Source organism: Macaca fascicularis, chromosome 19 (genome assembly GCF_037993035.2).
Source record: "Macaca fascicularis isolate 582-1 chromosome 19, T2T-MFA8v1.1".
In the NCBI taxonomy this organism is placed as follows: domain Eukaryota; kingdom Metazoa; phylum Chordata; class Mammalia; order Primates; family Cercopithecidae; genus Macaca; species Macaca fascicularis.
In genome coordinates, this window is record NC_088393.1 from 51,797,356 (window position 1) to 51,809,283 (window position 11,928).

At 49.0% G+C, this 11,928-nt stretch overlaps 1 protein-coding gene and 1 long non-coding RNA gene across 29 annotated transcripts in view; one reads left to right on the forward strand and one right to left on the reverse strand.

Moving 5' to 3' along the window:
• The window catches only part of SMG9 (SMG9 nonsense mediated mRNA decay factor), a 46,757-nt gene extending 44,546 nt beyond the window's left edge, over positions 1-2,211 (reverse strand). For all 28 annotated transcript variants that reach the window (XR_012427648.1, XR_012427647.1, XR_010583021.1 and 25 more), the window contains exon 1: positions 1,925-2,211. The gene's annotated coding sequence lies outside the window, so the exon portion shown is untranslated. The remainder of the gene's footprint in view (positions 1-1,924) is intronic.
• LOC107128259 (uncharacterized) lies at positions 1,906-3,516 on the forward strand. Its single transcript, XR_001487210.4, has 3 exons — positions 1,906-2,153; positions 2,779-2,873; positions 3,060-3,516. It is a non-coding gene; the product is annotated as an uncharacterized lncRNA (long non-coding RNA).
• Positions 3,517-11,928: the final 8,412 nt, after the last annotated feature.

The window sequence follows — 11,928 nt, forward strand, 5'->3', positions numbered from 1 at the left end:
AAAAAATAGCTGGGCATGGTGGCATGCACCTGTAGTCCCGGCTACCTGGGAAGCTGAGGTGGTGGGATTGCTCGAGCCTGGGAGGTCAAGGCTGCCATGATCATGCTGTACCACTGCACTCTAGCCTGGGAAACAAAGCAAGACCCTGTCTCAAAAAAAAAAAAAAGAAAAAGAAAAAGAAAAAGCAGAACCCTGTCTCAAAAAAAAAAAGTTTGCTGACCCTTGCTTAGCTTGGAAGTATCTGTTAAATCCCTCCATGAATTTTCCCCAGCCCAACCTCATAATGACATAAACAGGTCCCTCGGAGACTCTCCAGAACTGAAGGGTCTGTTTACAAGACAGAGTCATAATTTTGCTAGCCAGACAAGTGGCTTGTCTAGCTCCTCTCTTACTGTGCTACATGACCTCTCCCCCAGCCACAAGCCAGGTTGAAGACTGCTTTCCTAGACAGAGGAGGACAAGGGCCTGTTTACAGATGCTTAGGGAAAATGACTCATTCAATACCGAAATAACTGCTTACAGTCTCGGATGGAGATTCTCCCCAGCATCTGAAACTCCTCCCTCCCTTGCAATTAAGTGTCTTTATATATTATTCCGAAATCTACCCAGTGCTTAAGTACCTGTCTTCATGTCTCAATTGGGATTCCGCCCAGCCCTGAAGTTTCTGTTTACCCGCCTATGAGGATACCCTTTCCTGTGCAAAGTAAGCGCACCATGTGTGTGCTTTTCTTTTCTTTTTTTTTTTTTGAGACAGAGTCTTGCTCTTTTGCCCAGGCTGGAGTGCAGCAGCACGATCTCAGCTCACTGCAGCCTCTGCCTCCCGGGTTCAGGCAATTCTCCTGCCTTAGCCTCCCAAGTAGTTGGGATTACAGGCACGTACCACCAGGCCCGGCTAAGTTTTGCATTTTCAGTAGAGACGGAGTTTCGCCATGTTGGCCAGGCTGGTCTCGAACTCCTGGCCTTAAGTGATTCGCCAGCCTCCGCCTCCCAAAGTGATGAGATTCCCCATGAGCCACAGCGCCTGGCCTCCCTGTGCCCTTTATTCCAGGAGCTTCCACAGTATCTGAATGTGGGGAGTTCCTTGGAACTTAAGAGCCCACCTAAGCCAGGTGTGGAGGTTACAGTGAGCCGAGATCGTGCCATCGCACTCCAGCCTGGGCGACAGAGCGAGACTCTGTCTCAAAAAAAAAAAAAAAAAAAAGGCCCATCCCACATGCAAGCTGGGGACTTCCAATGCTGTTTCCGGGCTCCTTTGGGGGGATTTCCCCCAAACTTAGGAAAGCCGGTCTATTTAAGTATCTACTGATAGACTTCTAGGGTGACTTCCCGAAAACTAACAATCGAATTTACATATTTTTGGTGAGTGTCTCCTCAGTGCTTAGGCATCGCTTCACACACTCCCTTCGGGCATCTCCCAGAACCTCAGTGACTATTCGCAAATATCTGGGGAGACTCTCCCGATTCCTGAGTATGTAAGCCCACTTCGTGGGACACTGCCCACCCCAGAAGTGTGGTCGATTTGCACATTTTCCTAAGGACTCCCTAGGATTTAAACTCTCTATGGGGTTCTAGAGGGGGGCCTCCCCGGATTTAGGCATTGATTTACAAAGCTTCCCTCAGGGAACCCAACTCCAGTTTCTCTTCACGCGTTATTGGGGCGGCCTCCCCAGTACTTGACGGGCAGTTTGCAGGCTCTACTTGGATCTCGCAGAGCATTAGTTTCTTATTTACACGTTATTTCCGTCCCCCGCCCCCATTCCTGCCAACCCAGTAACGAAATGACCGGCCCCGGACCCTTACTCAGTGCCGCACCCCCGGCGGACATCCCAGCGACCTTTTAATAGCCAAGGCGAGGGCGGGGCCTGCCGGCGCGCCCCGCCCCCTGCCGGTGCACGAGCCTCGCGCGGACTCGCGGCTCCCTTACCTAAGGCGGCTGCTGATTGGTTCTCGGGGCGCGGTGTGGGCTCTCCCGTGACGGGAGTCGGGTGGGGGCGGGGAGGCTGACCCCAACCACCCGCCTGTAAATGGCGTCTGGGGGCCAGGAACGTGGGAAAGAGAAAAAGTGGGCAACCCCCACTCCGAAACTGGCCTCGGCGTCCGGGTTGCGGCCCCTAAGGAAAGCTGGCCCGAAGAAGGAAGAGGAGGAGGAGTAGGTAATGCGGGGCCAAGCTGAGATCCGGTCCCTCAGGCTGCTGGTCCTGCGCATGCGCTGAGGGCTGGACGCTCGAGAACCGAACCTGCGCGCCGGGCGGAGCATGCGTGGATGGAGGCGGTCGACTTCAGCACGCATGCGGGTTCCGGAGGGGCAGGCGGGAGGACGCCGCGGCTCTGACTCAATGCGCGTGCGCGCGGTTGGAGCTTGAGGGTGGGGAGATGAGTAGGGAAATGGATACGCCGAGGAGCGGGAGGGGAACCTGGGGTTCGAGTTGTGCCTCTTCAGTGATGTTGGCGGGATGCGGTGGGGTGGGGCGACAGGGAGGAATTTCACTGTTCTGGGCTCAGTGCCAAGAACACATGAATGAATCAGACTTGGCGTGCGTCCTGGAAGACACCCCAGCCTGTGGAGAGACTGCCAGGGCCTCAAATCACTTAGGAAAGGGCGCGGGTCCGGTTGGACCTTGAAGGACAGACAGGCGAGGGCACTCCAGGGGACAGCTAAGCAAAGGCGGTGAAGACCCCGGGGGAGAGGTCCAGACTCGCTTGGATTCAGGGTACCCCAGGGTGGGAGGTGAGGCAGCAGAGTGGGCAGATCAGACCCTGAAGGGTCCCCTGTGTCAGTTTTATCCTTAAGGCCTGGGAGATGCAGAATAGTCCGAGAGAGAACCATGTTTAAAACCTTCGAAGGCTGCGTTGGAGGAGGGAATCCGCTCCAGGTTCGAAAATTTAAACACCCGTGGGCGGAGTCTTGCTCGCGCGGAAGAGGAGCATTGGGCGAGGGGCGCGGCCTGGGAGCGCATGCGCAGTCGGAAGGGCCAGCGGTTCCCTAGTGGGCAGAGTGGGTGAATGGGAAGGTTCTAGCTTCTTATTTGAATTTATTTTTATTTTATTTGTTTATTTAGAGACGGAGTCTCGCCCTGTCGCCCAGGCTGGAGTGCAGTGGCACGATCTCGGATCACTGCAACCTCCACCTTCCGAAATTCAAGCGATTCTCCTGCCTCAGCCTCCCGAGTAGCTGGGATTACAGGCGCCTGCCACCATGCCTGGCTAATTTTTTTGTATTTTTAGTAGAGATGGGGTTTTGCCATGTTGGCCAGGCTGGTCTCGAACTCCAGACTGCCCGCCTCAGCCTCCCAGAGTGCTAGGGTGACAGGCGTGAGCCAACGTGACTGGCCTAAAAAATGTTTTATAAAATTGTATTTGAACAGGTATTACATGTACATACACAATTCAAGCCTCTCTGGCTGTATACAATAAAAGCAAGTCTCCGCCTCTGGTTCCCATTTTCCTTTTCTAAAGCACTGGTTCCCGGTTTCTTTCTGGAGCTGCTGTTATATTAAAGCATTGGAGTTAAGAGCATGTGTTGAGTTCATATAAATAGCGGCTGACCTTGACCAAATGACTTAATGCTCTCTACTTCTACGTCCCTGTTTGTGAATTGGGTGTGGTATAACCTTACAGCATTGCCGCCAGCATTAAATGGGTGAGAGTGCGTAGAACAGTGCCTGTTGCCTAATAGCACTGTGTGTTGTCACTGTGTTTTATTTTGTGATCTACCATGATGATAGTTGTAGATTCTGAGCAGCCATCTCCCCTCCAGGCCTCATCCCTACTGTCATTGTCCCAGTACCAGTACCAGGTGGAGCCACCTCTCCAGGCTGCCACAGGTAGAAATACCAGTCACCCAGACTGACTTGAGTCCACTGTTGATGGATTCTGGGGAGAGATTCTGGGTGTTTGACAAAGATACACATGACAGGCCATCTCTGTATTATGTCTATCAGTGTCCAATTTTACTTCTTTGGCTCAAGCCATATCTGAATTTCTCAACCCCAGATCACCCACGATTGCCAGTTTCACATCAGGACAACCCTCAGAGGTAGAATTTTCTTTTTTTTTTTTTTTTTTTTTTTGAGACGGAGTCTCGCTCTGTCCCCCCAGGCTGGAGAGCCATGGCCGGATCTCAGCTCACTGCAAGCTCCGCCTCCCAGGTTCACGCCATTCTCCTGCCTCAGCCTCCCGCAGCTGGGACTACAGGCGCCCGCCACCTCGCCCAGCTAGTTTTTTGTATTTTTTAGTGGAGACGGGGTTTCACCGTGTTAGCCAGGATGGTCTCGATCTCCTGACCTCGTGATCCACCCATCTCCGCCTCCCAAAGTGCTGGGATTACAGGCTTGAGCCACCGCGCCCGGCCAGAATTTTCTTAAAAGAGAGAAAGAAGAGGCCTGGCATTGACCTTGGATCCACTGTGTGCCAGGTTGTGTGTTCTCTGCTTTATATACATCACTATAATCTTCTCCCCTAATTTGTTTAACAGATATTGACCCGTGCAGTGACTCATGCTTGTAATCCCAGCACTTTGGGAGGCCAATGCAGGCAGATCACCTGAGGTCAGCAGTTCAAGACCAGCCTGGCCAACATAGCGAAACTCCATCTCTACTAAAAATACAAAAATTAGCCAGGCGTGGTGGCATGCACCTGTAATGCCAGCTGCTTGGGAGGCTAAGGCACGAGAATCACTTGAACCCGGGAGGTGGAGGTTGCAGTGAGCTGAGATCGCACCACCACACTCTAGCCTGGGTGACAGAGTGAGACTCCATCTCAAAAAAAAAAAGAAAACAGATGTAGACAAATGAGCCTGGAAAAGAGAAGGGCCTTACCAAAGTCCCCATAGCCAGGAAGCAGCAGGCCTGGATTCAAACCCAAGCCTGTCTCACTCTAGAGCAAGCCTACACTTTTTCCCTGGCACCAGGGAGCCAGCCTGGTGATGAGTCAGCAGTACAGTCAGGCACCCAGTGAGCTGCCTTTTGTATTAGTGGCATGGTGTGCTGTTCTGGAGATATATCATACTTTAACACTTTCTCTATTGATGAGCATTTAGACTGTTGCTAAACTTCTGCTCTTACAAACATTTACTGCAGGGGTTTGTGTGTATGTTTTTATTTTCTAATTTTTTCTTTTTCAGACATGGTCTTACTGTCTCGCCCAGGCTGGAGTCCTGTGATACAGTTGTGGCTCACTGCAGCCTCAACCTCCTGGACTTAAGCAATCCTCCCACCTCAGCCTGCGGAGTAGCTGGGACCACAGGCATGTGCTACCACACCCAGCTACTTTTTTATTTTTTGTAGAGATGGGTGTTCACTATGTTGCCTGGGCTGTCTCAAATTCCTGGCTCAAGCAATCCTCCTGCCTCAGCCTCCCAAAGTGCTGAGATTATGCTACAGTTAATATCCTTATACACGTGACTGCATGTATATGTTAGTATTGTCAGTAGACTATCTCATTTGAAGTGCAGCTAGAATTGCTGGGTCAAAGGGTATGTGCATTGGGAATTTTGAGAGCCATTGCCAAATGATCTGTTCATCTCTTTATTTTTTGTTTTTGAGACAGGGTCTCCCTCTGTCACCAGGCTGGAGTACAGTGGCATGATCACAGCTCACTGCAGCCTCAGCTTCCCAGGCTCAAGCAATTCTCCCATCTCAGCCTCCCGAGTAGCTGGGACTACAGGCGTACGCCACCATGCCTGGCTAATTTTTGTATTTCTCGTAGAGACAGAGTTTCACCACGTTGCCTAGGCTGGGCTCAAGCAATCCTTCTACCTCAGCTTCCCAAAGTGCTGGGACTACAGGTGTGAACCACTACGCCTGGCCCTGTTCATCTCTTTCTCACTTCTGTTCATTTCTTTCAGTTATATGTTGAATGAATTATGGAACTCTAGTCATCTTCCAGGCACAGCTGTAGGCTGGAGATCCTGTAGTGAATAGGAAGAGCACTTACCCTTTGGGAGCAGATATTCTAGTGGGGCAGATGACATCACATAAAGGATGCTTGGAAGAAAAGGAAATTGGGGGTGAGGATTGTGAAGACATTGCAAAGGATATTAAATTTCAGTTAGACAGGAGGAATAAATTCAAGAGGTCCAGTCCACAACATGGTAAGTATAGTTGGTAACAATGTATACTTGAAAATTGCTAAGAGAATAAATTTTCAATGTCCTCACCACAAAAATGATAAATATGTGAAATAATGCATATGTTAATTAGCTTGATTTAGCTATTGTACAATGCATACATATACAAAACATATTGTACACCGTAAATGTATACAATTTTTATTTTTCAATTAAAAATAAAGTCAGGTGCCAGGCATAGTGGCTCACACCTGTAATCCCAGCACTTTGGGAGGCCAAGGTGGGCGGATCACGAGGTCAGGAGATCGAGACCATCCTGGCTAACATGGTGAAAACTCATCTCCACTAAAAATACAAAAAATTAGCCGGGCGTGGTGGCGGGCACCTGTAGTCCCAGCTACTCGGGAAGCTGAGGTAGGAGAATGGCATGAACCTGGGAGGCAGAGCTTGCAGTGAGCCAAGATTGCGCCACTGCACTCCAGCCTGGGCAACAGAGCGAGACTCCGTCTCAAAAAAAAAAGTCAGCTTACAGGAATTGAGAGTGATAGAAGTCTTAGAGACTAACAGGTGGCCAGGGAAGGCCGCTTTGAGGGGGTGACATTTGATCAGAGGCCTGAGTACAGTTAAGGAAGGTCAGGAAATGAGCCATCTAAAGATGCTGAAGAATGGCCAATAAAGACCCCAAGGTGGGAGTGGGCCTGGCTGTCCAAGGATGGTCAAGGTGGCCAGAGTGACTGAAACAGAGCAAGGGAGGGAAAGAAGGGCAGGATTGTTTAGAGACGGAGCTCTAGGCAGGACCAGTTTACATAAAGTCTTATAGGCCATGGTAAGCATTTGGAATTTACTTCCAAATGTAACAAAGCCATTGAACGGCTGCAAACAAGCACTGGCTTGTTCCAATGAATGTTTACAGAGACTTCTCCAGTGAACAACAAAAATTAAAGGTGATTGCCTGTAGGGATAAGGGTTATAGACAGATGTGGGTCAGGGCTATGGGGACTTAAAAAGCATTGTTGTTTCTTTTAACCACATAATTACTAGCTATGCGCAAAAATGTTCAATGCAAACAGTGCTGGTTGCTGTGAGGAGAATGGCCTGCAGGGGCGGAAGCAGGAGATGAGAGAGCTGCTGTCCTTGCCTGGGTGAGAGAGGATAGTGGTTCAGGAAGAGGATGGTGCTGATAGATAAGTTGAGAAGGGTCAGGAACTGGGATATGTTTTGAAGGTAGTGCCAAGGAATTCAAAGTGGGGTGTGAGAGGAAGCATGAATCAGGGATGACTTAAAAGTCATCCCAGAGATATGTTGTACAACAGGGTGACTCTAATTCATAACAATGTGTTATATACTTGAAACTTACTAAAAGAATGTATTTTAAGTGTTCTCACACCACAAAAAAAAAGTACGTGAAATAATGCATGTGTAAATTAGCTTGATTTAGCCATTCCACAATGTGTACATATATTAAAACATCATATTATTTGCAGCATTAAAAAAAGTTCTAGAGGTTTTGGGCCTGGTCAACTGCCTGAAGACTGAGGCTATTTTTTTTCTTTTTTTTTTTTCTTTTGGAGAGGTGGCTCTGTCGCCCAGGCTTGAGTGCAGTGGTGTGATCTCGGCTCACTGCAATCTCCGCCTCCCAGGTTCACGCCATTCTCCAGCCTCAGCCTCCCGAGTAGCTGGGACTACAGGCGCCCATCACCCTGCCTGGCTATTTTTTTTGTATTTTTAGTAGAGTTGGGGTTTCACCATGTTATCCAGGATGGTCTCTATCTCCTGACCTCGTGATCCACTCACGTTGGCCTCCCAAAGTGCTGGGATTACAGATGTGAGCCACCACGCCTGGCCTAAGACTGAGGCTTTTTACTGGGATGAGGAAGAGTACTTTTGATGGGAAATCAGCAAGTTTTGAAATTCTTAACTTTGAGATGCACGATGGTCATCAAATAAGTGGTCAGAGTTAGAGGAAAAAGACGGGATTTGGAGATAAAGATTTTTTCTGACTTTTCATTACAGAATTTAGTTTAATTAATTTATTTATTTTGAGACAAAGTCTTGCTCTGTCACCCAGGCTGGAATGCAGTGGCACAGTCTTGGCTCCCTGCAACCTCCACCTCCCAAGCTCAAGCAATCCTTCTGCCTCAGCCTCCCAAGCAGCTGGGACCACACATGCTCTAGCATACCTGGCTAATTTTTTAGAGACGAGGGTTCACTATGCTGCCTAGGCTGGTCTCGAACTCCTGGGCTCAAGCAATCCACCCCCCTCAGCCTCCCAAAAGCTGGGATTACAGTCACTACAGAATTTTAACAACACACAAAGAGTCTCCCACGTACCCATCGCCCAATATTGACAGTCATCTGCATTTTTCTTGTCTTATGGCTTCTATTTTTCCCTCCCACATATAAGCACACTTCCCGCCACCCCCCTGGAGTTTTGTTTTAAGAAAATCACAGATAACCTGTCATTTTGTTAATAACTATACAAGTATGCTGAATTTTCGAGCTGCCTATGTATAGATGATATTTAAAGCTGTGATTTGCTGAGATCATCTAGGCTGAGAGGTTGAAGACAGCAGGGACTAGGCCTGAGCCTCCCTCATGTAGGAGCCAGGATCCTGGAGAGGGGCCGAGATGGAGCCAGGAGTGTCAGGAGAAGGGATGACCTGGCGCCATGGGAGCAAAGGGTTCCAAAGAGAAGATAATGGACTAAGGAGCAGAGACACGGGGCAGCAGCTGGAAGCGGATGTGGGGTCCACCATGGAAAAGACATGGCTTTTGATCCCCCATCTAACTGTGTTACGGAACCTTCTCAGTATCTATAAGGAAAAACATATAAGTACTCATTTTTCTTTATCTTTTTTTTGTGTGTGTGAACTATAACTTAAGTGTGGTAACGTATATAAAGGGCACAGATCTTAAGTGTACTGGGCAACGAATTTTTACAAATTTATGCATCCATGTAACTGCTAATCAGAGAACATTTCCAGCACCCAGACATCTTGCTTGTGCTCTTTCCCTGTCAATTCCCCCGCTCCAGAAGCAACCACCCATCTAATGCCTTTCAAAAACAGGCACAGAGATTCTTTGTGTCTGTTTTTGAACTTCATGCGAATGAAATCTTACAGCATGTCTTCTGTGTGTCTGGCATCTTTAGCTCTTTATGTCTGGGAAAGTCTTTTATGTCATTCTATGTAGCAGGAGTTTGTTGTATAAGAAGCAACTTTATGGCCGGGCTTGGTGGCTCACATCTGTAATCCCAGCACTTTGGGAGGCAGAGGCAGGCAGAGCACGTGAAGCTAGGAGTTCGAGACCATCCTGGCCAACATAATGAAACCTCATCTCTACTAAAAATACAAAAAGTTAGCTGGGCGTGGTGAAGGTGCACACCTGTTATCCCAGCTACACTCGGGAAGCCGAGGCACAAGAATTGCTGGAAGCTGAGAGGCAGAGGTTGCAGTGAGCCGAGATCACGCCACTGCACTCCAGCCTGGGTGACAGAGTGACAGATATTTTGTGGTTTGGTGAATAGTGAACTTTAAGGAAAATGGAGAATCTAAAATGCTTCTGAAAGTTCCAGTGGGATGTTTATAAAGTGGGAGGAATTATAGCATGTTTATGTGCAGATGGGAATGATAGAGGGAAAAGAGACAAGGAGACTTTGGAGCTGAGTTTTTTGAGGAGGTGTGGACAGGGTACAAGTGGAGAGGGGGTTGGACTTGACTTGAAGAAGGGCCAGCTCATCCTGGAAAAAGACAGGAAAGTTTTATCATTTGACACCCCCTCCAAATTATACAAAGCACTTTCCTGGCTTGTATATGTTAGCAGCTCTTCCACACAACATAAAAGCTTAAAGCCTGCCTTTGGACTGCCAGTCTGGCGTTGATGATGATGATACAGCTTCCTTTATGGACCGTAATAAATAACTGGGCTGGGCGTGGTGACTCCTGCCTGTAATCCCAGCACTTTGGGAGGCCAAGGCGGGAAGATCGCTTGAGCCCAGGAGTGCGAGACCACCGTGGGCAACCTAATGAGACCCCCATCTCTACAAAAAAGAACTGAAAACATGTTAGTGATATTTATTTTTATTCTAAGCGGATGGGGCAAGAAGGAGGGGAGAGCAGCAGGCAGTTTGGGAAGGAAGAGGAGCCTAGTGGCCTGAGCAGCCAGGACAGGGAAGAGAAGGGGAGACCAGAAGACCAGAGAGTCTTGCAGAGTTGAGCTTCCAGAGCCCCCTGGCTTGCAGAGGCTCGTGGGCATACTGACACAATGGAATACTACTGTGTAATGAAAAGGACGAGCAGCGTGGCTGAATCTCACCACCATCCTGCAGAGCCCAAGACACAGATACACACCAGGGCGTGCAGCAGGGTTCCTTCCAAAGTTCAAAGTCTAATGAAAGGAATCAAGATAGGTCAGGATGGTGGTTCCTGGGATGAAGGGGGCTGTTGGCTGGGAGGGAAATGAGAGCTTTAGGGGGCTAGACACTTCTAGCTTGATCTGAGTGATGGCTACTCAGGTGAATGTATTTAAAAAAACATATTGAGATTACATTTACAATTTCTGTACTTTACTGTATGTTAAAATGTATGTCAGTTAAAGAGAAAAAGAGGGCCAAGCATGGTGGCGCACACCTGTAGTCCCAGCTGCTTGGGAGGCTGAGGCGGGAGGATCACTTGAGTGCAGGAATTCAAGGCTGCAGTGAGCTACAGTTGTACCACTGTACTCCACCCTGGGTGACAGAGCAAGACTCTGTCTCTTAAAAAAAAAAAAAAAAAAAAAAAAGCAGCTGGACTCAGAGCTAGACTTTGACAGGAGGGCAGTGGGAGGTAATGGGAAGGGTGTGGGTGTTAGAAAGGTCCTCAGGGGCAGTTGGGGGATTCATGAAGGGGAAAGGCCCGTGACTGGCTGTTTGACCCTAGGAAAGCCCCTGCCCCTCTCTGGACCTCCTTTCTCCCACCCAGTCCTCACAGGAGTGCAGGCAGAACAGAAATAGGAGAGGGAAGGAGCCAAAATCACCATGAGACTGAGCCTCTGGAGGACAGAGCCCTCTGATTCATGTTTGCAGCCCAGCTCCTGGCTCAGGGCCTTCAGGAAGTGTTGATTTGGTGAGGGGGGTGCAAAACCTGCCAAAAGTGGGGGCATCCAGGCCTGATCCCCACAGTGGAGAATGAGGGCAGGTGGCCCAGGGCAGATCCAAGATAATTCAGAACACAGGATCTCATGTATGTTCTCCTGGGTTCTTAGTCAAAAACCCCTTCTCACTGGTTCTGACCTTGCCTCAGCTGAAACCAACATAGGATGACTTCAGGCCATCCCAGGCATTCAGAGGGTTCGTTTAATGACATTCACTGAGGCCCTGTCTACGCCAGGCCCTTGGTGTTGAAGACATCGTGAACAAAAATGAAAATAGAATGTGGTGATTTCCTGAGTGTCTGAATAGGCCAGGTGGCTAAGTGCTGGGGCTCTGGGGCCAGGCTGCCTGGGTCATAGCCTGGCTCCAAACTGCTTTGCTGTGGCTTTGGGCAGTTACCTCATCTGTAAAATGGGACCAACAGTGCCTACCTTGCCTCCTTTTGTGAGATCACTTATTAAAAGGGCTTAGCGTGGTGCTTGACCCATTATTATTATTATTATTATTATTATTATTATCATCACTTGAGACAGGGTCTCACTTTGTCACCCAGGCTGGAGTGCAGTGGCACGATCACAGCTCACTGCAGCCTTGACTTCCCAGCCTCCTCAAGTGATCCTCCCACCTTACCTTCCCAAGTAGCTGGGACCACAGGTGTGTGCCCCCACACTGGCTAATTTGTTGTTGTTTGAGATGGAGTCTTGCTCTGTTACCCAGACGAGTGCAGTAGCAC